Source organism: Lycorma delicatula, chromosome 8, assembly GCF_047948215.1.
Source record: "Lycorma delicatula isolate Av1 chromosome 8, ASM4794821v1, whole genome shotgun sequence".
Lineage (NCBI taxonomy): Eukaryota > Metazoa > Arthropoda > Insecta > Hemiptera > Fulgoridae > Lycorma > Lycorma delicatula.
Window position 1 is genome coordinate 93,565,291 of NC_134462.1, and position 26,611 is coordinate 93,591,901.

General features: G+C 29.2%; 2 long non-coding RNA genes across 2 annotated transcripts in view; both read right to left on the reverse strand.

Moving 5' to 3' along the window:
- Positions 1–2,241, reverse strand: part of LOC142328607 (uncharacterized) — a 46,694-nt gene extending 44,453 nt beyond the window's left edge. Inside the window, exon 1 of the long non-coding RNA XR_012757316.1 lies at positions 2,008–2,241. This is a non-coding gene — a long non-coding RNA (uncharacterized LOC142328607). The remainder of the gene's footprint in view (positions 1–2,007) is intronic.
- A 16,447-nt stretch (positions 2,242–18,688) lies between these two features.
- On the reverse strand, positions 18,689–20,459 carry LOC142329568 (uncharacterized). The gene is made up of 2 exons (XR_012757519.1): positions 20,197–20,459; positions 18,689–18,761 (listed from the first exon to the last, which is right to left on the reverse strand). It is a non-coding gene; the product is annotated as an uncharacterized LOC142329568 (long non-coding RNA).
- Positions 20,460–26,611: the final 6,152 nt, after the last annotated feature.

A 26,611-nucleotide genomic window follows, 5' to 3' on the forward strand; every position in this document is an offset into this window, starting at 1 on the left:
CTGTTATTAAGTACTTGTGTTAAAAACGGTAATTCTAACAGACATAAAAAAGTTTTAAATTAAAGATTCTTCGTTTTCATTTTTTTCAATTAAAAAAGTGGGCTGCTAAATGTAGATCAATTTAGGATGATAAAAGCTCAGCACATCCAAAATCTGCTAAGACTGACAAAATCATAAAAAAATTTCACAATGTTGTATTAAATGATCACTGAGTCATGACGGTGTCCGCTACAATTATGCACATGAGTTAGTTGACATCGCAAACATTTCAATAGATGTGTCTACTACGCCTATAAACATTTTAGATGTGAAAAACTTTCTGCTCTATGGGTGCTGCATTTGTTAACAACTGACCATAAACTTCTCAAGGCTATTATAAATTTATTTAAATATAATTCCACTCAGTTTCTTCAACGTTCTATTACACTACATGAAACACAGATTCACCGTTACATGTCACAGACCAAAGAATAATGGTTGCGTGAAATTGTGCCAAAGAAAGAGAAAATGGTACAAAATACAAAAAAAAAACACGGCCACGCATTTTTTCTGTTATTTAAAAAAGATTCAGCTGGGAAATAGTTATTTCAACAGTTGAAACTCAATAGAATTTCAACCGTGCTGATTATTATCGATACATGTAATTCAAGAATTTGTGAATCTATTACCGGTCCTTTTTTCCAGAAAATTAATCTTTAGTTTTGTAAATTAAATACTGTTAGTTTCTTTTACAAAATAATAAGAGATTTTGAGGTTTCTGATAAATCTTCTACTAATGAAAGATTTATCGATTAAATTTGTTGTTTATGACTTAAGTATTGAGAAAGGAATTCCATCAGTAGCAACTGAATCTTTAATTTTTATGTGCAAAGTCCGTGTTTTAATTTCTTGTATATCGACCTTAAAATAATAGTAATACAATAATTTGGATCCCAGAAAAATGTAATCACTTTTTTTGCCATTTTATAAAAGAATAATTTACACGTATAGGATTCCTCTAGTTGAGTAGAGACCATAATACAAGCCAAGCCTTAATAGTTCTACATTCGCAAAGCTAATTAGCAGATCTCACATTTTAATATTTGTACTTAGAATCCCAACTCGATACTAGAATATTGATTTTTCCAGTATTAGAATACAGATTCAGTATTCTACAAACAATGTCTTAAATATTGTTTAAGTTTTTCCTTTATTTTTAACTACAGGTCACCCAGAATTCCTCTCCATTTTCTTGTTGTTTCCTGAAATATAAGTTTCCATTTATTTTCCCTCGGTTCCTGCGGACCTGTGAAAATTATTTATCCAAAAAAGGTTTGTGTAATAAAAGAATCAGTAAGTTACAGGTTACAGATTACAGATTGTACAGTAACGTATTAAGGATTTACTGATTTCTTTTATATTTAAATTAATGAAACAAATTCTGAAAATTTTACTTTGTTTAAATTAAAATACCTGCCGTACAAAAATATTGTATTTATAAAAATATTAGTTAAATTAAAAGAAAATACATGTATAAATATGGATGCATATTCATGTTTCTGGATTAGACCACCTAACTTCATGTATTATTTTACGTTAAATCATAGAATATTATTACTTCACATCAGTCAACATTATTTCCTTAAAATGTAGCATTAGTGTTATTTGAAGACAAAAGCTGGTTAAACTTCTGTCACTTTCAATTTAGAAAAAACTGTTAAATTTTTATTTTTAACATCGTATTCCTTTTCATATAAAAAATTTATAGCATTTAAAAAAAATACTACCTAGAAATATGAACCAAGAATTTCGCTCTTTTAAACTCACCAATTTGTGAGGTTATGTTTGTATTCATATTAAATGTGATCACCTCAAAAGTACCTCTATTTTTATGCATATATATTCTTGCATAAAATTAAACTTTTTTATATACTGAGATAAACACGTTGATGCATGCAATTGATCAATTAAAACTTCATATGTAACACTACATAATTTCAAATTAAACTAACATTACAGAAAACCCACCAGGTTGGTCTAGTGGTGAACACATCTTCCCAAATAAGTTGATTTAGAAGTCGAGAGTTCCAGCGTTCAAATCCTAGTAAAGGCAGTTACTTTTGTATGTATTTGAATACTAACTAGATCATGGATACCGGTGTTCTTTGGTGGTTGGATTTCAAGCCGCACATCTAAGGAATGGTTGAACTGAGACTGTACAAGATTACACTTCGCTTAAACTCACACATATCAACCTCTGAAGTAATACCTAAACAGGAATAAGAAAGAACATTACAGAAAAAAATGAATTTTTTTCCTTCATTGCTTTCCATAAATAAAATCATTTATTTTCAAGGTTATGTATATTTAATTATGAATATGAAGTCGTGACTATCCACTACAAAAATAAAACAAAAAGGCATTTCTACAATGAATTTATTAGTTACCGTATGAAATTACTGAATTCAAAAAAAATTTTATGTTTTAAAAAATAAAGTACAGAAATGATAATTTAGATTCAATTACTTAACACCTTATCGATTGGAATGTCATTTCATATTCAGTCATCAACATCAAATTTTACGTTAAAATCTTATTGGTCGCCTGAGCTTTATTAATCTGTCATTTTTAATATAGATTAGTAAGAATGAAATTTTATCAAATGGCTTAAAAAAAATGTCAGACTAAATTAGTCTGTATTTCAAATTAACATTAATTTTATTATAATTTTTACAAATAAATGGATAGGATTACTAATCAATCATGTTATCGGTTGAAATATCTTTGCTTAATCATTTATAAAAGATGTTTGAGTCATTTTAGTCGTTATGATTCTTTCAATTTTTGAATGCGGTAATTGTTGTTAACACTCTGTATTAAGATTCTGTATACAGTCCTCCCTAGTCTTAACTAATCATTATTCTACTGTCACATCTCTTGAGCTTGCAAACTGTTGAACTCAATGTCAAGGTTTCACTTTAGAAAACACCACTGAAATACATGTGGATCTCAAATTAATTGATTCTTCTTGCAACATAGGATTCTCTTATTCAGAAAACTTCTTTCAGGCATTATTCTTTTATTTATGTCTCTTTTCATTCTGTCTAATATCAGGACCGATTAGATCTGTTTCATTTTCAATATCTTAGGTTCTACTGAAGCAAGGATGTTTTTTATTTAGGTTTATTTTCACCTTTATTTTTGCAGGTAAGTTTAAATTTCAGATTTTTGACAAGTAGGCTAGCTTCGAGTTCTTTTATTTATCTCTCTTTCCATTCCATCCAGGACTAATTAAGTCTGTTATTTATTTAGGTATTTTATGTATTTATCCTTGGAAGCAAGGATATCGTTTTTTATTTAATTTATCTTCACCTTCTTTTACCATAAGGTTACAGTTAAGATTTTTTAAAGTAGGTTAGCTTTGAGATTTGTAAACTATACTTTCCACCGGTAAATAACTTTTTTCGATACAATTTTATCACACTGCCTATAAAAAATATGAAAAGATATATGAATTATGTAGAGCAATATTTTTTCACTAAATAACCTATTTGAAATGACTCAAATAGGTTATTCTGAAATGACCAAATTCTGAAATAGTTTCAACAAAAAAAATTTCATTAAAAAATTAAAGTTTTTAGACAAACTACTAATAACTGTAAATTTATAGGAAATGAATGATGGTATTGAAAATTAAATCTTCATTCCTTCTATCACAGACATTGGTATTACGGGAATAATTGTCTTTTTCATCCTTCCTGGATGCGCCACTACCTTTTAACAGCTGATCTAATTTCCATCTCTTTATTCAAGTTATAGCTGTTGTAATATACAAGTATGTATAATTTTTCCCTCTCCATATTTAATCTGGATTCGGGTATGTTTCTTAGTAAAAGTTACATTTGTCTGCTTGACTGGTTAATCAGTCTTTCATACTTATTCAGTGCACAATGGATTACAAATATTATAACCGCTATAATTCATGTTTTTAATGTTCAGTGGACTCTTTAACACCATTATTCTACATTCAATTGTGTTGGTTATTTTTTTTTTTATTAATTTTAATCAGTTGTGTGATAGATGAGGTGAAATTTAAGTGTAAGAACATCATTACTGACTTCTTATTAAAAATTAATCTGTATTAACCGATAGTAAATAAGGCTGGATCAAGCATTTAATGGAGGTACTGGCAAGACCCAAATTCATATTTTACAGCAAATGGAAACCAATGAAGCTCGAGTGTGCGTGCAAAAAATAGTGTAATCAAAAGAGAATCTCAATATTATTGTTCATTGTGTGCTTTGCAACCGGTTCTTAATTTAACTCCATGTTTTGAAATCTACCATAAGTACATTTACGCTAGTTTACATTTAGTTTCAATTTTTTATTGTTATTATTTCCATTTTAATATTTACTACTGTTTATGTTATTTTTTTGAACTGGTTTTTCAGTAATGTAATGTATTACGATCATAACTGATTAAATATTAACTTTTTGTTTGATTATTATAATAAAATTAATGATTATCAATTCTGATATTTGTGTTTTTATTTTGTCTTTACTTTGTTTAGACTACAAAGTTCATAATATAACGCTTCTATTACTGTAGATTGTACAGTATGAATAAAACTAATGAAAGTATAACACGATAATTATTTTGTTGTTTGGTGGTGAACGTATCTTCCCAAATCAGTTGATTTGAAATTTGAGAGTTACAGCGGTCAAGTCCTAGTAAAGTCAGTTATTTTTATTTGGATTTGAATACTAGATCGTGGATACCGATGTTCTTTAGCGGTTGGGTTTCAATTAACCAAAAATAAAATATGAGTTTTTCAAAAGGAAAACTATAGTATAGATTTTTCATAGGTTTTACTTAAATTAGCCTAAATAATTCACAATTTAAGTCTATTTATTGTAATTGAAATACTAGTTGGAATATACTTACATGGAATATTTTTGCTTTAAAAAAAAAGAAACTATTTTTGAGAATATTTACGTTTTCAGAAGTGATTCATACTTTATGTCTGGTTGTAAAAAATGAGAAAATCTAAAAATCTGATTTTTTCCCTTTAGATAAAAAGTAGTACCCGAGTTAATTTTAAAAGCCAATAAAAAACAGTTATTTACTAAAGATAAAAAATTTGAAAAATTAAAAATATCAGCTAGTTTGATAGAGTTGAGTTTTAAAAGATTCACATATTTCCACCATAGATAGTTTTAGAATAATAACGTAAAAATCTAAAACACGTTTCTGCAAAAAAAAAAATAATAATTATAATATGATTATAATAATCATACTAAAAAATTAGAGATCCGGAATTAATATTTTTATTTCTAAGATTACTAAAGGCCTATTCAATAGAAGCTCTGGTTAAAATATTGAAAGAATTTGTCAATAACACTAAAGCATTATAAAATAAACATACTCAAAAGTTAAAATTTAAGGTTGAATTTCCAAACCCATTCAAATAAAAATGACAGTGAGACAAGGTGATGGCCTCTCACATCGTCCAATTTTGCTCTGGAAAAATTAATTAAAGAATAGAATATGAAAATACAAATACTTGTAAATAAAAATACACAAAAGTAAACATCTAAATGTTTACATTTTACCATTAGTTGATGATATGGTAACTTTGGAAAAAAACTTTAGATAGGAGAATGAAATTTCAAGAACCAGAAAAACATGCAAACAAAATAAATCAAGCTAGAAATTTATTATAATGGGTTCGAATAATAAAAGTAGATGCAAACCATGAAAATTTCAGAAGAATCAATCAAAAGAGTCAAAAAGTTGAAACGCTTAGGTAAAATCATTACTTTAAATATATTAGAAAAAAAAAGAAATAATTTCCAGAACACAAAAAATGAAGAGTGGCTTTCATCTTAAAGAAACATAAAATAAAAAATTCCTATTAAAAAACAAAAACACTATAAAATCATGGTTTTCCAGACTTTTGTATAGTACAGAAGGCATACAGAACTTCTAGGAAAATCTAGTAATTGTCGAAAAAATTAATTTAAGAAAACTCAAAGATATTGAGATGATATTTATAAATTAAACAAATTTTGAAAAGTCATGGAATTAGAAAAAGAACTCAAATTTTACAGTCACTTGAACAGAATGGATGAAACTAAATTAATAAAACAAATATGTAAGTTTTTTTTGAAAAAAGGAAAATCAAATAAGCAAGTTCTCAATGAGGATCGATTGAAATTCTCAACTGAAGAACTCGAATTCATTTAAATATTTCCAAAGAAATAATTTTTGATGAATTCTTTCAGAAAACTAGTGGACTGAATCTACATTTCCAAAGCAACAGAAAATGAAACACGGTGACTGTACCAAAGAAAGGAGAGAAAAGTTTAGGGAAAAATGAAACAATTTGGACAAGAAAGAACTCTGGACTACACCTGGTGATCCTTTCAAGGTCTAATTGCAAACAAAACGAGATAAAAATAACAGGATACGCTATAACGTTTGAAATGTAGTCTAGCTTATCAAAACAAAACTGAATCAATCTGTTATAACATTCTTGGCTATAGATTCTGCACGTTATTTTATTTATTAGTTCACATCTTTTTGCATTGACAATTGGATTCACACATTTATACACTGAATTTTCCTAACTGAACGACTGTAATTAGCAAATTTATCAGGAATGGCAAAAAAAAAGATCTTCGGCAGATTCACTTTATAATTTCATCCGGCTTAAGAAGCCAAATAAAATAACTTGATCAAAAAATCAACAATTTTTCTCAAGAATTCCTAAGACTTGTAACTTTTTTAAAACTATAAAACTTTTCTTAACTATAACTTTTTTTAAACTACAACAAAAGTGGCTTCTTCAAAACAAACAATATACTACATTTAAGAATTCATTCAGTGTTGTATCCTACTGGACAATGTTTTATCTAAAAAAGCGTCTTCATGAAAATAATTTCATTTAAAAACATTTCATTACAATTAACAAACATTGAAAAGTATTTTTTTTTTTTTAAATAATGATTGCCTTTACATAGTCATTTTTAATATAGTTATTTAGAAGATACTTAATGCTACACATTAACTTAACACAAATTAAGTAACAGAACCACCTATGATCTCACTCATTCATGTTCCATTTACTTCTGCTGGATTCTATAATTCTATGATACACGCATTATGAAGTGTTATTTATAAATATTATATTCGCTCAAAAAAGTGAAATTAACACGCTAAAGAACATTAGTTTTGCCTGAAGTCTTATACTGTTCGAAAGCCCTATGGAATTTCTTAGGAAAAAATAATAAAGTTGTAAATATAAAATATGTAAATACACCACATAACTAACACTTTTTGGTAGTAAAATAAGATATGCAATCCATAAAGAAAAACAACCGCAAGTTTAGAAATTGAATTACAATGTTACAAATTAACATTCAAGATTTTGTACCCGATTAAAAAACAATTAGTTTAACATTCATTCTCAAAGCGGGTGATAATGCTCCCTTGTGAGCGCTGGAGGCATTCACGGGGCCCAAGAAGATTGAGGTTGTTCAGACGGTCAATGAAGGCAATGATTGATTAAAAAAAGGAAAAAATTATGTTTTCCTGATCTTTCAAACTAAAATTAAATACCTACCACATAAAAAAAAATTTTCAATCGAAAGCTTTGTTTTAATTATTGTATTGTTATATTGAATACACTATCATTATTGTTGTTATATAACTGTATAGATACAATTGTAATTTTTTTGAAAGCAATTTTAATAAAAATACTTCTAAATATGATTAAATGTGCATTATAATTGCTCTCATTTAAAATCTAAGTTTCAACTCAGAAATAGGATATGCCACGTTCAAAAACATTTTTGTTTTTAAGAGCGCATCTTAAAAACAGTAATTGCAATTATTATTTTTTAAGGATGGTTAAGTTTAAAAATTTCGGGGCGCTAGAAAAGTTTTGATTCTAATGTGAGCAGTGGGCAAAAAGTTTGAGAATCAAAGATTTAAAAGTACGTTATTACATATAAAAGAAGAATCGTGAATATTTTCACTGTATAATTAGGCTGGCCAGGGGTTTGACTGAGGTTTGTTAAGCCATTCATCATTCGGCCATTACCATTTTACTTTATAATTTTCAATTTCCAGGATCTTACTCTGCACAATGTTGTGGAATCATCAAACTGTAAGGAGTTTTTCTTACGTTTCTTCGAAGACGTAAACGTTGAATTTATTTTTCTGTAAATAACTTCTTCATAAGCTTACATAGAAAGGTAGAAACCAGTTTTATTAGGATTTATTGTTGAATTTTATTGCAGCTTAAGTTCAGGTGTACGCTTTCATTCGCTAGATTACATTTTTTTTTTTTAATTATTAATTTTAATTTTAAAAAGAATAATGCCTGAACTCAGTCTAAGTAAAACTATAATTAGCGTAACAAAAATATATTTCCTTCTAGAAAGAAATTATTTTACTTAATATGCAATTTAAAAATCCATATAAAAAAGCAAATATATATACATACTGTATATATTTGTTATACAGACATTGAAAATTGAATATCTAGCTTTAGATGAAGACTTAGTTTCTTTGCAGAATCAGACCGGGAAACAATCTACAAAATTAACCGATTGAAAGAAGTAACTGAATATAAGGGCTTGCAGAAGGGCAAATAATAATATAAGGGCGAATATAATGCAGAAGGGCGAATATAAGGGCAAAGTCAGAAATAATGAGAAGTGCAAATAAAGTGCAAAGTGTAAATATTCAAAAACGTCAATAGAAAGCTTGGCAAATATGATCGCGGATCATTTTAAATATTTTTCTGAGAAATAATTTGTAGAAAGGTAAATTAGAGATTAAAACAAAAAAAACACAAATCATAACAACATAACTATTACAGAAAAATTATTTATTTTCAATAAAAAGAACTGTTATATAAATGTAAAATTTAGACATAGCACAGTTGTACAACCGGTTATTCTGTACCGCATGGAAACTACAGATGTAACTGGAATAGAAAATATACTCAAGATAGAAATAAGGTTATAAATCTTATAAATCTCAGAAGGTTAAGATTTATAAGATAAATAAAGAGATGTATGATAAATTGAAGACCTGGAAGTAACAATAAGTAAACGATGACTAAAATTCTATGGACAAATAACCGATCAAAGCTAAACAAAACATGTCTTCAATAAACTCTGGAATTATAAAGGTCAAGGTCGCTGTGTTAAATAGAAAAGAAGAACTAAAAGTTCGCATTACAGCAGATGACTGTCCGGATCGGTGTTTCTCAGCCAGTGGGCTGTGCCCCCTAGTGGTGGTGGGGGGGGGGGGTGATAACACTAAATGGGGCATACAAATATATCTGAAAGGAAAGCAAAATAAAATACATTTTGACTTAATAATAAAATACACATTTACACTGATATAATACACTTATAAATAGGATGGTATCGGTAGTGCACAATGCAATGTATTTAATAATTAACTTATCAATTCTAAATTAAAAACAAGTTTAATAATTTTACACCGGTCAACAAAATTAAATTTTTTGTTTGTTAAATAAAATGGCTATCTCTTATAGTATTTTTTATGCTAATTTCTTATATGTTAATGAATTTTTTCTATCGGGCTTAGTTTTTTAATAATCAAAATTTCTTTCGAAACAAAAAATGTTATAACACTTTCTCTTGACTCGTTTCCCACGTAAACTTTAAAAAATGCACCAAAAATGTTGGCAGATTAAGTTTGTTTCCTACATCTTGCAAACAACATGACATTGTTGTGCACTATCAGCGTCCTTTCTAACCGTGCCGTTAACAACTATTACTCAATTTAATGATGTAGATTAATTTGTTACATAAAATAATCTTGCTTGAATGCTTACTAAGAGAAATAATTTTTGGTAGGTCTACCGATTGGTTTTTGCAGATAATGAAATACTATTTTGTGCCGTGGTCCACTACTAAAAGTAAGTAATGAAGTATAGTTAATTTTCTTAATTGTACATAATATGAATGTGAATTTTTGAACCTGTTTTACATTAATTAATTATTTACAGTTGTATTGATTCTAATTGTGTTATCAAGATAATATAAAACTATAAGTAACTCTTAAGGCTTTATGTTTATAGTTAACTTAGACCTAACTTTTTGATCTTTTGTCTGAAACTTTTTTTACCGTTTTAATATTATTTTTAATGCTTGTAAACAAAGTTTTATTATTCGTGCTTGTTGTAAGTTCTAATTTTCATGTTAATCATTTTTAATATTATTAAAGCATACTGGATATTGCCGCCAAATAAAAAAGTGTCTAATGATTTACCCATCCTAGCTATCTATTTCTAATTGTGTGCTTAAGGTGTTTAATACTTGTATTTAAAGAAACGCATGAATATTTACTTCCTCGCACAAATGATTTAAATGTAAGCCTCAAAAGTTTTTGCTTATAAACTCAAATTTGTAATAATGCTATTGTGAAATGCATAGCGCATTTATTCGTTGAACAGCATGACAAAAAATGACATAAAACTAAAGTTATTAATAACTGAGTTCCAGATTAATGTAATTTATCTTCCAAGACATGTGTAGCTAATTATCGGCTCCTTCCTGGAATAATAGGAATAGCTGATAATAATTAGCTGCATAAGGCATTTTGGAAGAAAGAGTTTCGCTAATCTGAAACCGGTAGTCAAACTTTAAACCTTATATACTCATTAATTAAAATTAAATGTAAAAAAACATATTTGGAGAATTAAAACTAGAATTCAGATTTTTAAAGGAAGAAAAAATGGAACAGGTTAAAGAGTCAGTTTTTCTCCAATTTTGTTTTAATCGTTTTAAAACAAATTTTAACTTTTCCCTTTTACAAAACGATTCAAAATTTATTTATATTTGAGATTATAAGGTCAAGTTATGTCACTTGAACGCTTCCAAAAATTCTACTTATCTTTTGATCTCAATGTGTTCAATAAATACTACATGTTAATTAATTCCTAACATTATATCTTCTCATATTTTTTACGGTAGATCATTCTTTCCATTACTAAATAATAACTAACTCAACGGTGGGAGGGAGGCTTGGGTAAGATGATACCCTATTTGTTCTTTTTTAGTAGTATCTTTGTAAAAAAAGAAATGAAAATTAATTAAAATATCTAAAAAAATAATAATTTTTATAGTCTACTGTACAGTTTAATTAAAAAATTGTAGCGGCAGAACCCTAATGTTCACACAGTCACAGTGTATTTATTTATAATATTTATTTATACAAATAAATATTTTTTACATCGACATCTATATATAAATTCATAATAAAAGATTTTAAAAATGTACTGATATACTGAAGGCGTTAGGTTCGAGTCTCATGTTAGACACCACCATCGGCAGTTGTTAGCTAGGTTTCATACATTAAAAAAGTCTTGAATTCAATTTTTGACTTACAAGTATTTTTTTTCAATAATTTCAATCGAAATAATGGCCACAACCAATATAAAAAAATAAATACATCGGTGATGAAAACGTTTGTAGTGTTAAAGGGTTTAATTTTATATTTTTGGATAGTTATAATTTTATAAAATACAGAATATAAGTGATGCATTTACGTTCTAACTGTGTAACTTTGAACGGTTGTATGTAGAGGAATTGAGGAAGGGAGGATTCGGTTTCCTAGCAACCGCTGGTACAGAGTTGCCCAGATACATAGCTGTCTAACCTTGAAAGGTTATAGTCCTAACGGTTGTATGTTATAACTTTCACTTGACTTGTTTCCCGCGTAGATTTTAAAAAACGCATCAAAAATGTCGGAAGATTAAGTTTGTTTTCTACATCTCGTAAACGACGCGAGAACCTGTTAAGTACGTCACATGGCGTGGTTGTGTATTATTAGGGTCCTTTCCAACCGTACCGTTAACGGCCGTTTACTCAGTTTAATGATGTAGATTAATTTGTTAGTCCAATTCTAACATGAATGCGTACTAAGAGAAATAATTTGATAGTTCTACTGATTGGTTTTTGCGAATAATGAAATACTATTTTGCGCCGTGGTCCTTTACTAAAAGTAAGTAATGATCATATGGTTAATTTTCTTAGTTGTACATAATATGAATGTGAGTTTCTGAATTCGTTTTGCATTAATTATTTACAGTTGTACTTTATACTAATTGTGTTAAAACTAGGAGTAACTTTTAAGAGTAACTGTTACGGTTTACAATTTAGACCTAACTTTTGTGTATCATCTGAAACCTTTCTACTGTTATAATATTTTTTGAGCTCGTAAACAAAGTTACGTTTTGTTATTCATGCTTGTTAGTTCTAATTTCCATGTTAATTATTTTCAGTGTTAAGGCATACTGGTACATTGCTGTTGAATAAAAGTAATGATTTACCCATCCTAGAGCTATCTATTCAAATGGTTTACTTAAACATTTACTTCCTCACACTAATGATAATGTAAGCCTCAAAAACGTTTGTTTATAAACTCAAATTTGTAATAATGCTATTGTGAAATGCATAGTGGATTTATTCATTAAACAGCATGACATAAAACTAAAATTATTAATAATTGAGTTTCAGATTAATGTAATTTTTCTCCCAAGTCATGTGTAGCTAATTATTGGCACCTTCCTGGGGTAAATAGGAATGAAATAATAATTAGCTGCATAAGGCATTTTGGAAGGAAGAGTTTCTTTCATTAATATGATACTGGTAGTCAAACTTTAAACCTAATATGGACTCAATTAAAAGTAAATGTAAAACAAATGTATTTAGAGAATTAAAACTAGAATTCAGTTTTTTAAGGAAAATGGAAGAAGTTAATGAATCAGTTTTTCTGCAAGGGAAGTAATTTTGTTAAATTGATTTAAAACAAATTTTAATTTTCCTCTTTTACAAAACAATTCAAAATGTATTTTTATTTGTTCCAAGCTATGTTTAAAAACTTCTCCAAAATTCTACTTATTTTTTCATCTCAGTGTGTTTAATTAGTATTACATGTTAATTAATTCTTAACATTATATCTTCTCATATCTTTTATAGTAGATCATTCTTTTTGTTACTAAATTATAACCAACTCAGCAGTGGGTGGGAGGTTTGGGTAAGATCTTACCCTACTACAACTCCTTACCGTTGGATTATTCCACAACATTGTGCAGAGTAAGATCCTGGAAATTGAAGATTATAAAGTAAAATGCTAGTGGCCAAATGATGAAGGTCTTAACAAACCCCTGGCTAGCCTAGTTGTACAGTGAAAATATTCATGATGCTTCTTTTATATGTTATAGTAATCTTATAGTAATGTTCTTTTAAACCATTGATTCTCAAAATTTTCACCCACTGGCCCATATTGAAAATCAAAACTTTTCTAGTGCCCCCAATATTTTTAAACTTACCATCTGTTAAAAATAATAATTGCAATTGGTGTTTTTAAGATACGCTCTTAAAAACAAATTGCAATTAGTTTTTAAATGTGGTATAGCCTATTTCTGAGTTGAAACTTAACATTTTAAATGAGCAATGAAAACACATATTTAATCATATTTAGAAGTATTTTTATTAAAATTGCTTTCAGAAAAATGTTAATTGTGTATAGTTATATAACAATAGTGATAGCATATTAACAATTTTTCTACTAGTGTAGTAGGTATTTAGTTTGAAATATCAGGAAAACATAATTTTTGCCTTTTTTTTAATCAGTTAGCCTTTTTAGACTGCCTGAACACCCCCAATTTTCTGTGAGCCCCCCCAGATTGCCTCCAGTGCTTACAAGGGAGCATTATCACCCACTTTGAGAACGAATATTTTAAACTCATTTTTAGGGTACAAAATCATCAACTTTAATTTGTAACATTGTAATTCAATTTCTAAATTTTCTGGTGTTTTTCTTTCTGGATTTCTTATCTTATTTTACTACCTAAAAGTGTAAAAATGTAATGTAAAAAAAATGTAATGTAATGTAAAAAGTGTATAAATATAATGTTGCGTTACACGCTATAAACAACCTACATTCCTACATTTATGCAATTCTTTAATGTTTATAAGAACATAAAATATAATGTTATTTAATAGATCAACAAACATCAACTAAACCGTTTGCCGACCGACCTCCTAAGTAAGAAGCTTCGTCCGGAGGTCCCGGGTGAATCTTAGACACGGTTGGAATTTTTAATTTAATTTATATTATTGACTCGTTTAATTATTTATCAAAATATGAATTTATATTACAGAATATAAGGTATATGTTTAGTGAAGGCTGTTTGTTCAGTTTTTAGTCAAGGTCGCAGACACAACGTTGTTCGAAAAAAAACAACGGTTTTTCCGATTTCGCATTAAACGGACTAGGTTTTGTCAACAAATCAGTGAATGGTGTTATAAACAACATAACCCAAGCTTGTTTATTATTACAATTCTGACCTGTGTGCGATGCCATTACCAGCTGTCGCCAGTCTGCTCTCTGTGTGCGTTGGGTGTGTTAGTGGGCGCGATGAAAATTATGATTGAAAATCGGGTCGCAAATACTGAAAGATTGATAAACGCTATATTAACCCACTATATTATACCCTCCATCGCATTATTTAATCGCGTACTATTTTTCTTAATATTAAATATTATTATTCAAATTTCTTACAGTTTGTGTAAAAAAATAATTTTCTATTTTGTTTTTGTATTGAAGAGGATGTTTTGACGCGTGCAATAAATCAGATGACTATTGCGGTACGAATCGGATAGAAAGAAAGAGATAATGAGTGAGAAAGAATCAGCTTAGAGAAAGACATTAAACGAGCCGATTACAACAGCTAGCAGGCCAATAATGCACATAAAGCAATTACACGACATATACTTTTTTCTCTCTTTGTCTTAAAACAACGTCGTAATCGCACACATAAAGTTATCTCGCACTGTTCGCTATCGTTGTTTAAAATATATTTTTATTTTGTTTAGTGTCGTTTTTTTTTACTTCTATATTAATGTTGAATTATTATGTTTAATTTTTGAGTAAAAAGTTCTTTATAATTTTATAAAGAAGGCAAGTTCTCGTGCCAGGCTTACAAGGAAAAGTGAAGACAGGAGATAACGATTTACCGAACCGAATATACGATTGCAAATCGACATACGAAGCCCACCAAAATACAGATAATATTCAGCCTTGTAAGAGTTTCGTATAATAAATATTATTACTCTCAGAGAAAGCAATTCTGACCCTTACCTCTAGTATCTGAGATATTTCAGATACATTATAACTGAATACTAGATCGTGGATACCGGTGTTCTTTGGTGGTTGGGTTTCAATTAACCACACATCTTAGGAATGGTCGAACTCAGAATGTACAAGACTACACTTCATTTACACTCATACATATCATCCTCATTCATCCTCTGAAGAATTATCTAAACGGTAGTTACCAGAGGCTAAACAGGAAAAAGAAGAAGAAGAAGATACATTATAACTACAATAAAGTCTGGGGCGGATAGAATATAACAGCAAATTAATGCGGCCGTTGTAAAACAAGATGTTATCTTGCTGTTTTAAACCGATTTTACCTATTTACATAAAACATACTCTCCACGCTAGGATATTTTGTTAACGGAACTCGACAACAGAATAATGCTGGAGACGTTTTCAGGACCACCGACTATAAAATGTAACCGATTCAGTAAAATAACACATTTTACATTCGCGTATACATTTCCGTAGCACGTAGTATATAAATCTGCAGTAAAAAAAATAAATGAAATTCATAGTTGTAATGCTGTTGTTTAAATTTTCTCATTCCTTTCAGTACTGTCGTATTAATACGCTCTCTCTCAGTGATTTTATTAATCCTACTCTCAATTACTCGGACTTCCAAGGTTTCATCTATCCGTAAAATACGCATAGTTTTATTGTACGATTCAATTGTTATATGAATTAATTATTAATAAAAACTAAAAAAATTTCCTTTGTTGGAAATCGGAACAAGTAAATCTATTCAAAATAAATATATTCTGCGATTAACTCTATCAAAATTTCGATTAACAGTACTTCCATTTTCAAAAAAAATTACAGCGGTAATTCAAAATGTATAATTATAGATAGTATATAATCCGATGTTAGATAATGAGTTTTGAAACTAGCACCGCGCCTAATCATCTTTCTCAGACTCCATTACTGAAGAAGAGACGCTAACTACAAATGAAATGTTGCGAGTATCATTAAGGAGGGTAAATATATTTACGGAAACCCACCGGGTTGGTCTAGTGGTTAACGCGTCTTCCCAAATCAGCTGATTTGGAAGTCGAGAGTTACAGCGTTCAAGTCCTAGTAAAGCCAGATATTTTTACACGGATTTGAATACTAGATCGTGGATACCGGTGTTCTTTGGCGGTCGGGTTTCAATTAACCACAAATCTCAGGAACGGTCGAACCGAGAATGTACAAGACTAACACTTCATCCCCACTCATACATATCATCCTCATTCATCCTCTGAAGAATTATCTAAACGGTAATTACCGGAGGCTAAACAGGAAAAGAAAGAAAGAAATATATTTACGGATTCAGAAACTTTAGGATTAGACAATAAATGTTCTACTGTTCTACCACTGAGCTATCTTCACCAAATCTCTCTCTATATCTCTCTCTCTCTGTATGTACGTATATATATATATCACACACGTAGCTAGCAAGCGGCTAAGGAGGCTATAGCCCTCGCAGAAATTGTCGGGCGATTGGGGCTGCCTCCCTCCTCCCTCGACCGACAATTATTAGATTTTATCATTCAGGGATTAAATCTAATAAGTCGGGTACAAAAAATCAATTTTTAGCGTTTTAAATTTTCGTAATGTATAACATCTCAAAAGTATTTTCACAAAATTTGAGATAAATCGGTACATAATCATCTCTTTAGTCATTAATCCACACTTATATACCTTAACCTGCAAGAGTAACGCCGTCACTCGATGTGTGAAAGCCGGGCTCACTCTGGTGCAATACTAATAAAAATAATTGATTACCGGGGATTCCCCGCAAACCAGAAACGCAGCACTTGCTTATCGCAATCCAAACTCGGTCCAAGAATCTTCAAAACGTTTTCAAGCTCTTTTGCCAGGATCAGCTAGTCCTGGAAAAGCGGATGAACTAAAACTCTTAGCGATGCATTACGATAATAAATGTTCTGAATCTGTCCTCCAAGCGGAGTATCTTAAAATTTAAAATCGGAAGCGATTGAAATAACGGATCGCTGCAACAAAGAATGTTTGCCGAATATCCATTACAAGTTTTAACGACTCTTACGGTAACATGTAATAATGAACGCTCGTTCTCCACAATGAAGAGAGTCAAAATGACTGCGCGTAACAAGTCGGGGGATGGAAGATTAAGTTCGTTCGTTAGTTTCTTTGTCAGTGCATAGAGATATTACTGTTAATCCTGATGAAGTTTTAGATATTATGGCGAGAAAGAAAAATCGACGAGTACCTTTATAATATTGATAACTTTTATTGGAGTGTAAATGTGGATTATGAAAAAAATGATATACTAACATTATGATTCTTATTTTCGTAGTAAATGATGTATTAAATCTAAGCGTATGTTTTCTATTTTTCAAGTGCAGTAAAGTATAAAAAACCGTTTCAATATAAAATGATTTTCATTATTATTACTATTATCTCATCATCATCATCACCAGCCCCCTTAGCTTCCCCCGAAAAAATTCCTAGCTACGTGCCTCTCTGTCTGTGTGTATGTGTGTGTGTAAAATCTCTCAGTCACTCTCTCTCTCGCTGTGTGTGCGTGTGATCGTTATTTTTCTCATCACGGTCTGTCCTTTCAAACAGAAAGAAAAGAAAATTCGGTAACCTAACTTGTGTATATTAAGACAAAAATAAAGCAAATTTTTTAATTAATTTAAATGGGTTAATTGAGTATTTGTTTTTCTAACGCGAAAGATAGTAACTATTTTTTTCAAAAAAAAAATAAAAAAATAAAAATGAGACACGATAATATTTAGTTTCATGCCACTTAATGAACACTAACATTTTAGCCGAGCGTAGCGTCTCGGTCTTTCCTACGAAGGTCCCGGGTTCGAATCCCGGTCAGGCATGGCATTTTCACAGTCTACAAAATTCAAATTTGTATAATTTTATTCTATCCTCTGAAGCAATACCTAATGTTGGTCTCAGAGGCTAAAAAAATCTGATGAGGACATCACTGTCTTCATTTTTTACGCCTATTAAATTACATATACGCATTTTTTTTTTTTTAATGAAAAGTACATAAAATTTTATTTCATTAACTTCTGATATTTTTTCATTTAAAAAATGTTTTTTTATTGTTATTGAATTATAATTTATTGTAATTTTTTTTTTAAACAGATGTTAATAATTATTAATAAATCAATATATTTAAATTAAAAAAAAAGAGATGAAGTCTGATTCGAACCTAGGTGCCTTCCTCTTGTAAGATCCAAATAATTCATTAATTAAAATTTTATTTGGCTATAACTCTGGAACCGATGAAAATAATTATCACTTATATCGTTGAAAAACTCTCAATAAGGTTTTATTATTGCGATTAAGAAAAAGTCCAGGATCCAAATTTTTTTGGATTTTGGGCCGTTTTGGACACTTTTAGCCCGGTCGATTGCAATCAAAAGGGAGGTGCAAAACTAGATGTTATAACAGTCTTAAATCCAAAATTTCAACATGCTACGGCTAATCGTTTTTAAGTTATGCGAGATACATACGTACGTAAAGACGTCATGCCGAAACTATTCAAAATGGATTCAGGAACGGTCAAGATGGATATTTCCGTTGAAATCTGAAAAACGAAATTTTTCGCGATCACAATACTTTCTTTACTTCGTACAATTAAGTTTTAAAAAAAAAAATTAAATTTTTTGTGCTATATGACAGCTAATTGGTATATAAGAAAAAAGTTTAACTTAAAATGTCTAAACGAAGGTAGATTAGTTCACACATTACTTAATCTTAGTATTATTAATAAATAAATAGATCTCATCTCTCTCTCACTGTGTGTGTGTGTGTGTGTGTGTGTGTGTGTGTGTGTGTGTGTGTGTGTGTGTTTGGGCGCGTGCGTATTTGTATTGTAGATTTGCTTACAGTAAACGATGTAATCGGCTAAGTTAGATAAATTTATAATTAGTGTAATCGTATCATTACCCCCTTACATACCACTTGTTAATCTTTTTTATAATCTATAATAATTTGCGGTTCAGTTTAGTTGTGGAAAATGTTTCAGATACTAATCTGAAATCGAACCCAAGACTTTGGTTTAAGATTTAGTAAGCAAAGCACGTTTTCTGTGGCACTGAAGCGGCAACATTACATTTTTTATTGCTAATTATATTTACCAAAAAAGTATAAAAGCAAGCACGCGAATGTGCTTTTGTATACGTGCAATCATTATGTTTACGTGCGCGGTTGTAATTATATATAATAAATTGAATATTAGATAAAATTAAATAATTGAAAGCCTCATAATTACCCGTTTATGTACTCGTTAGCTATGTTTTTTAGCTAACACATACAGGCGAATTTTAAAAGTTGTTTTCATTTATTATGTTGTACAATTTGTAAGTTATCACGGTGAAAAAAAAGTCAGAACAAAAATTTTGGCTAAATTTTGTCGAATAAAAAAATTAATAATAAATCTGACCGTCTAACGTAAAAACCGACCGTTTCGATCTGCAGAACACATCAATATAAATTTCAAGAAAAGTGTGAAAATATTTGTAAAGTATTTCACGGTGACAATAAAAGGAAATTTACCTTCCTAAAATAGATAGCTAAATTATTAATCACCAAATGCAGACACAAGTAAAACAATTTGTTAACAGAAACGTAAATTTTTTAAAACAAAAAACAGAACTTCAATAAAATATTGATATCCGAAATAATAAGTAGCAATTATTAGAGCACATATAATAAAAATTAATTTAGTATACAAAAAAATGAGCAACCCCTTTTCTAGTGTAACGGTACTTACTTGAAAGCAAATTATTTTTATAAAGTAATCTACGTATATAAATTTTATTTAATTTAAATTAAAATAACAAGAATAAAAATATATTTCGCTAAGCTAAAAATAATCATTTTTCCCAAACAAAATTTGCAAATGATGAAACGTTCATTAAATTCCCATAATTCCTGCTAATGAGTTAACCTTTTGTAATTAATCACATTATTTGTGTACTATTTTGCTTATTACAAAATATTTTATTGAAAGAACTTACCTAATTTACATGTAGAATTCTTCTCTAAATGGTCGTTTAGATTCGTGTAAAACACTACTATATATACTGAAAACAAATAACGTATAAGTAAACAAAATTTGATACGGTTTTAAAAACACCATTAGATGGGAAAGAAATAAATATCATTTATTGTACATGACAACGTTAATCGTTCGTTAATACTACTTATATTAGATTAATAAGTTATCAGAAAGAAAATATTAGATAATATTACAATCTAAGTTTTCTTTATTTTTACTACATCGCTGTATATAATGGAAGCAGGTAATAAATAATATAAATAAATATAATTTTTCATGAACGTAACAAATATTTTGACACACGCAGTTGTTTTGACTAATTGTAGCCGAACAAAGTAGAAGGACGAAATAGTCGGATACAGTCACAGCAATTACGCTTCCTGATCAATTCTATCTGTACACTCCCTTTTACATACACCAACACGTACAAGTTACCGCAGTTAGTAAATTTTTTTCTCCGCTCTATCCGTAGTTCAGAACCCATCTTTTTATTTTATTCTGTTAGGTTTTTTTTTACTATTATTTTCTTATTAATCTGCATAATTAATTTTAATTTTCTAATTAATGTTTTTATATTAAAATATTTTTAAACTTTTTTTAATATAATATATTTAAAAATGTATTTTTTAAATGTAATTAATAATTTTTTCACAAAAAAAAAACAAAAGGATTGATTTCTAACAGACATTCGATTTGGTTTGCTTTAATTCTTATTTTCAATTAGAATCGCATTATCTTAACTGAATTTCAATGGTTTTCTGAGAAAAAGAAATTTTGACTATAACAAAGTAATCGGAAAAAAACTGTGGAAAGCAACTATGTTGCTTTCCAACTTTCCAACCTGTTAACTGCCATCTGTGATCGGAATTAAGTAACGTTTAATGATTTTACAGTCTAGGAACTCTTTATAACCGTATTTAAAAATATATAAAGTTTCATATCATTAGTAAATATCCTCGATGAATCGGGAGCTAAATTAGACGGTTCTGAAACTTCTTCAAGGTTTGTTATTTCAAAAACAAAACGTTAAATTTTTCAACGAATAAAACCTATCTATATTTAATTTATTCTGTAGTAAAAAGATTACGTACATATGACAATCTGCCATCGTTTAAAACACACACATACACGCACACACACACACAAGATTTTATTAACCTCCCCTTAGAGACTATTCAGTGCGATATTAAACTCGAAAATCTTCTTTTTCCTTTCCTTATTTATACAAAATAAACAAACTACGTATCATTGTATTTAATAAATCATTGTCTACACAAATATTCCATTTTAACAAATACAATTGTTACATTTTAAAATGCGTACAATAAGATAGATTAATAAATAAATTACACTGTTGATTCTTGTATTAAAAAAACCGTTTGAAAATAAAGATATGTTGCAAAAGGTTCTGGTTTTCCAGACAGGCTCAATATTCTTACACCCTAAAAATTCATTTCATAATTAAAGAGAAAAAAATAACCGGATATTAATTTGTTGGCAGTTTAGATTAATAAATTGTTTAATATAAAATAGATTATGAATATTTGTTTTAATAATGCGTATTAAGATCACGACAAGTTCCTTCCCGCGCTGTCTGGCCAGCGCCCGTTGTTGAACACAGTTATGTAATATTACTCACTCCAGCCGACTACAAAGGTTCAAGGTTAACAGTCTGACGCGCTTTAATAAATAAATCCCTTACGCGATAGAGAATTGAGTTATCTTATAAAACAATTAAATTAAATGAAGTCAAAAATATAAAATAAGACACGCAACTTTTCGCTTTACGTTTGCTGGTTTTTATTTAAACCGTTTGATGGTTTTTATTTATTTATTGATTTTTGAATTTGTTGTCGCCTTAAGAATTATTGTTATGTGCAGATTAAGAATAAAATATAAAAAACCGCTAATTGAAAGAGCGGAACCTAGTATCTTCAGTTTTTTTTAAATCTGGTTAGCATGTAGATTTGTAAGTTACGTCTAAATTGAGAAACTAACCTGAGACCTCTCCAGCGTATCCAATCGGTTCTTTATTAACATTTTTATTATGAACTTATTTACAGATGATTTACGTCAGTAAATCTGAACTGTAGGAAGAATAAATCGATTCCGTATCTAATATTTATATGAATATAAGCGATCTGAGGCAGAAGCATTACGCAAGTAATTCTGTGCGGCAACTAACAATCAACTACGGTGTCTTAACGTTATGAATAATTTTTTTTTTTTTTTAATTATAAGCATATTACGCTGCTGCAAACCCTCTCCAAGCTGAGAAAAAACCTTAGATCTTCAGATCTTGGTATATATCCTTCATTTCTAGTTTTACCGATTTCAATTTCCTAGTAATATTTGCAGTTTATAAAATAATATTAAGTTTTTAACCTAGAAAAATAATATCGATCAAGTTCATGCCACTACAACTTTTTAATTAAATTGTACAATTATAAAGATTATTATTTTTTAAGATATTGTAATTAATTTTCATTTTTTTATTCACAAAGATACTAAAAAAAAGAAGAACAAATCCACTTTAATCAAATCAGACTGTTTTCATGTAACCCGACACAATACTTCAAAAGTAGATAGACAGCGGTACATTTTTTTTAGTTTACTACTATTGGGGCAAATGTCAAGCCTCTTTTTGCCCTTTTCCATGACTTTTTTCATTCATAAAAACTATAATTTTTTAATTTATAAAGAAAAAATCATTAACAAAAGTATAAAGAAAAGTTTATACTGGATTTACTCGTAAAAATAATACGCATTTTTCATGCAATTAAAATGTTTAATTTGTAACTCGCTAGTTCGATTTTTTTTTACAAAACTGTTGATCATTTTATTAAAAAAAATGATTACGATAACTTTTGTTATTAATTTTGTAAAAGTGCTTTTAAGAAACAATAAATAATATCGGTAGAAAACTATCTGATATAGACTTAATTACTATATTCCACACGGACTGGAGTCTGTGTATAATATATAGTTTCCTGAAAAAAGAATCCATTAATTTGTCGCATTCTTTCTTGTGATTGTGATAAATATAAACGGTCTCTGGTATAGGAGGTACTAATAAGAATTGCGTTCTCTGATAGTAATGATGCTCGGTACGGTACATTTGTACGACTGAACATCATTTCCGTTTCAGTAGGTTAGTACCTTGTTACGCGACAACATATGTTAGCTAAGTAAAGTATTTAACGGGAAACGGCTTCTTCCTAATTCTTCTTAAAGAATTTGCTAGTCGTAACTCGATTACAAACTGTTTTCGGACGTATGTTTGTACGAACCCTTCTTCTTAATTTCAAGCTCTAAAATCGGTTCCCAAATTATTTCTCTTTCCTCCTAAATCATCTTATGTGTGTATACATATATATTTAATTACACAAATTAAAATATAAAGTGTATAGTTTACATTTTATAAAATTATTTTTTTAAAAACATCATTTATGATAAAATAATTTCTTCACTTAAAGTCTATTTAAAGTTTGTAAATTCGATGCGACGATCAACTTGAACGTTTAAAAAATTTAGACGGGATTACTCTCCTTTTACAGTGAGAAGTATAATTTTTGTACTTATGAAATAATTTCATAGAATCGATACACGTACATAAAAAAATATGTCAGAGATTCGAATTAAATTTAATTTGACTATATTTATTCCTTATAATATTTAACATAACAATAAATAAAATAAATATCGTGGAGGTTGGAAATTGAAAGCGCCCTTGAGAAGTTAGATCCGATAACGAAATTATTATCCACTGTAGTGCATCTTCGGTAAGAAATTAAATGATCTTTATACCCCTCAAAATTTACGCGCGCACACGCACAGAGAGAGAGAGAGAGAGAGAGTGTGTGAGTGTTAGAGAATTTTCGCGCTGTCTGGGACAGAGTGAGGTTTAAGAGACGGGGTGATGATAGTGATTGTGATGTTTTATTACTTTCCAAGAGCGACTCTTATTTTGATAATCGTATTCTCTAAATAAGTATATAATTTCGTACCAAATTCTTACGGTATTTTGTATTTCACTTTTATTCGTTTCTGAAATATTAAATTTCGTATTTTAAAATGCTTGAAATTTATCGGTGATAAATTATAATTTTAAACTTGTATTTACGAGAATAAAAAGTAAAAACAAAAATAATAGTAATGAAAACATTGGCAAAAGACACCAGAATTGTAGGTAGTACAGGTAGACAGAAAGTTCTATGTTCAAATTTCGGTCAGAATTGGCTTTTTTATACGCTTTATTAAAATTTGAAATAAAAGTAAGTGACGAACTGAATGTGGGTCTATTGCCCATACAAATAAATAAATAAATAAATATAAAAATGTATTAGGTATTAATACGTGTTAGGAATATCATTAATAAAGATTACGAGGTCGAATTGTAAATAAAACTGGAAAAATTTTATCTGTTATTATGTAATATTTTTTTTTGTAAATTACTTTACAAAACTGATAAATTTAATCGTAATATTTTTAAAAAAATTATTAAAATTAAGGGAGATTAATTATTATTTTAAATAAAATGTAATAATAGAGATATAAAATGATCGACAAATCTTGATTTAATTTAATTTATATCGAACGTCTATATAAGAAATATATTAGGGATATTAACTTTGTTATTCGACCGCAATACACACACACGTACGCACATTTACGGTTGTATTTGAATTGTTGTACCATCGCGTGACCAGTACTGTCCGAGGGTAGCCAATCAGAGTGAAGTTAGCCACCTGCATTGTTTCACCCCCCACCCCTCTCGAACTGATCGCTTGCATTCTGTCCCCATCAAGGAACGTCAAGGAAACGAGTTGAAAAGTAGTGCATCGATGTCAACGGTGGAATTTTCCAACATTTATTTTAAATTTAAAAAAAAATATATAAACCACAGTGAGTATTTTTTTTTAAAAGTAAATTAAAACTATTATTTTAATTTTTCAAAGGTTAAACATATTTTACTAAATAAAAAAAGAAAACGGTTGATTTTACTTTTACAAATCCTTAAAGTTTTTTTTCCATAGAGTATATTACAACGATTCTCAGAATTAAACTCTACAAGTTTGTTTAACAAAGTTATTCTACTTCAAACCTAAAAAAACGTGTTTTTCGTTACTGAACGTTTCTGTTCTACGCTGGATATCGTGAAAATAAGGGATGATAGTTCTGGGTTTTTTTTTCTATTTTTCAGGTCAAAAAACAAGAAACCATCAGTTTTACCCCTTATATAACGCCTTAAAAATTTCAGTATGACTTATTTCACCGGGGAACTGAAATCCGAGCGAAATCTATGCTAGCCGTAAATTTACAAAGAAGCGTTTTCGGACATATGTTTGTACGTGAACTTTTTCCTTTATTTCAAAATCTAGAATCGGTTCCCAAATTATTTCCCTTTCCTCCTAAATCACCCTCTATTTACGATAAATAAAATAGAACTGATAGTTACCGTTTATTTAATGTTCCATTTCTGACAAACCTCAAATCAGGTGACTTTATTATTAATATAAAAGTACATGTTAAAACAATCGCACGCGCGCGCATAGAAATTTGATATCAAATATCGCTAAATATTTAAAATTAAATAAATAAAACGAATGAAGATTGTAACAACGGAAAAAGAACTGCTCCCCCTGTTACATTGAAAGTCGTCGGTTGAATTGTCGCCTAGTTATGGTAAATGTATTACAAAACAATCAAAACGTAATTAATAGCTGAACCGACTTAAAAGCGAAAAATAAAATTAGTCTATTTTTTGTGAAGGTAGATCCTTTCGATAGCTAAATTCTTGCTTGTGACCATAACGGTGTATAGACATCGACTGCAATGGTAATCGTGCAGCTAAAAGAAGAATTTGTTACAGTAAATTAGTCTAGTCATAAAAGGGGAGTCCGTCCCTGACTTCTTTTAACTTTATTTTATTTTACCAATTATAAGGCCAAATTTGGTATTTTAAATCGATGCGAGAGTAGTCTACGTACATTTGACTAGGGACTAATAGCCCTATGTACTCTATTATCTATTTTATACCTAAATATAAGTTTTAAATATTTAGCTTTAACAGTAAAATGACTGCTAACTAAGATTACAATTAGCAACAATTCCAAAGACCAGATTGCGGGTCTATATGCCATCATTAGGTAGCCTAAAGAGGTAGCAGAAGAAATATTAGTTAAAAAATAAAAATTGATTTTAATCTCCCTCATCTAGAGTTGGAAACGATTTGTTTGTTTACGTCACTCGTATGAAAGGCACAATTCTGTTCATACATTTTGTAAATTAAGCATAGTAAACGATATTTGCTCATTAAAGCACAATAATTTTTTGATTTATTTATAACTGGAAAATAACTGATGTGTTTTTTT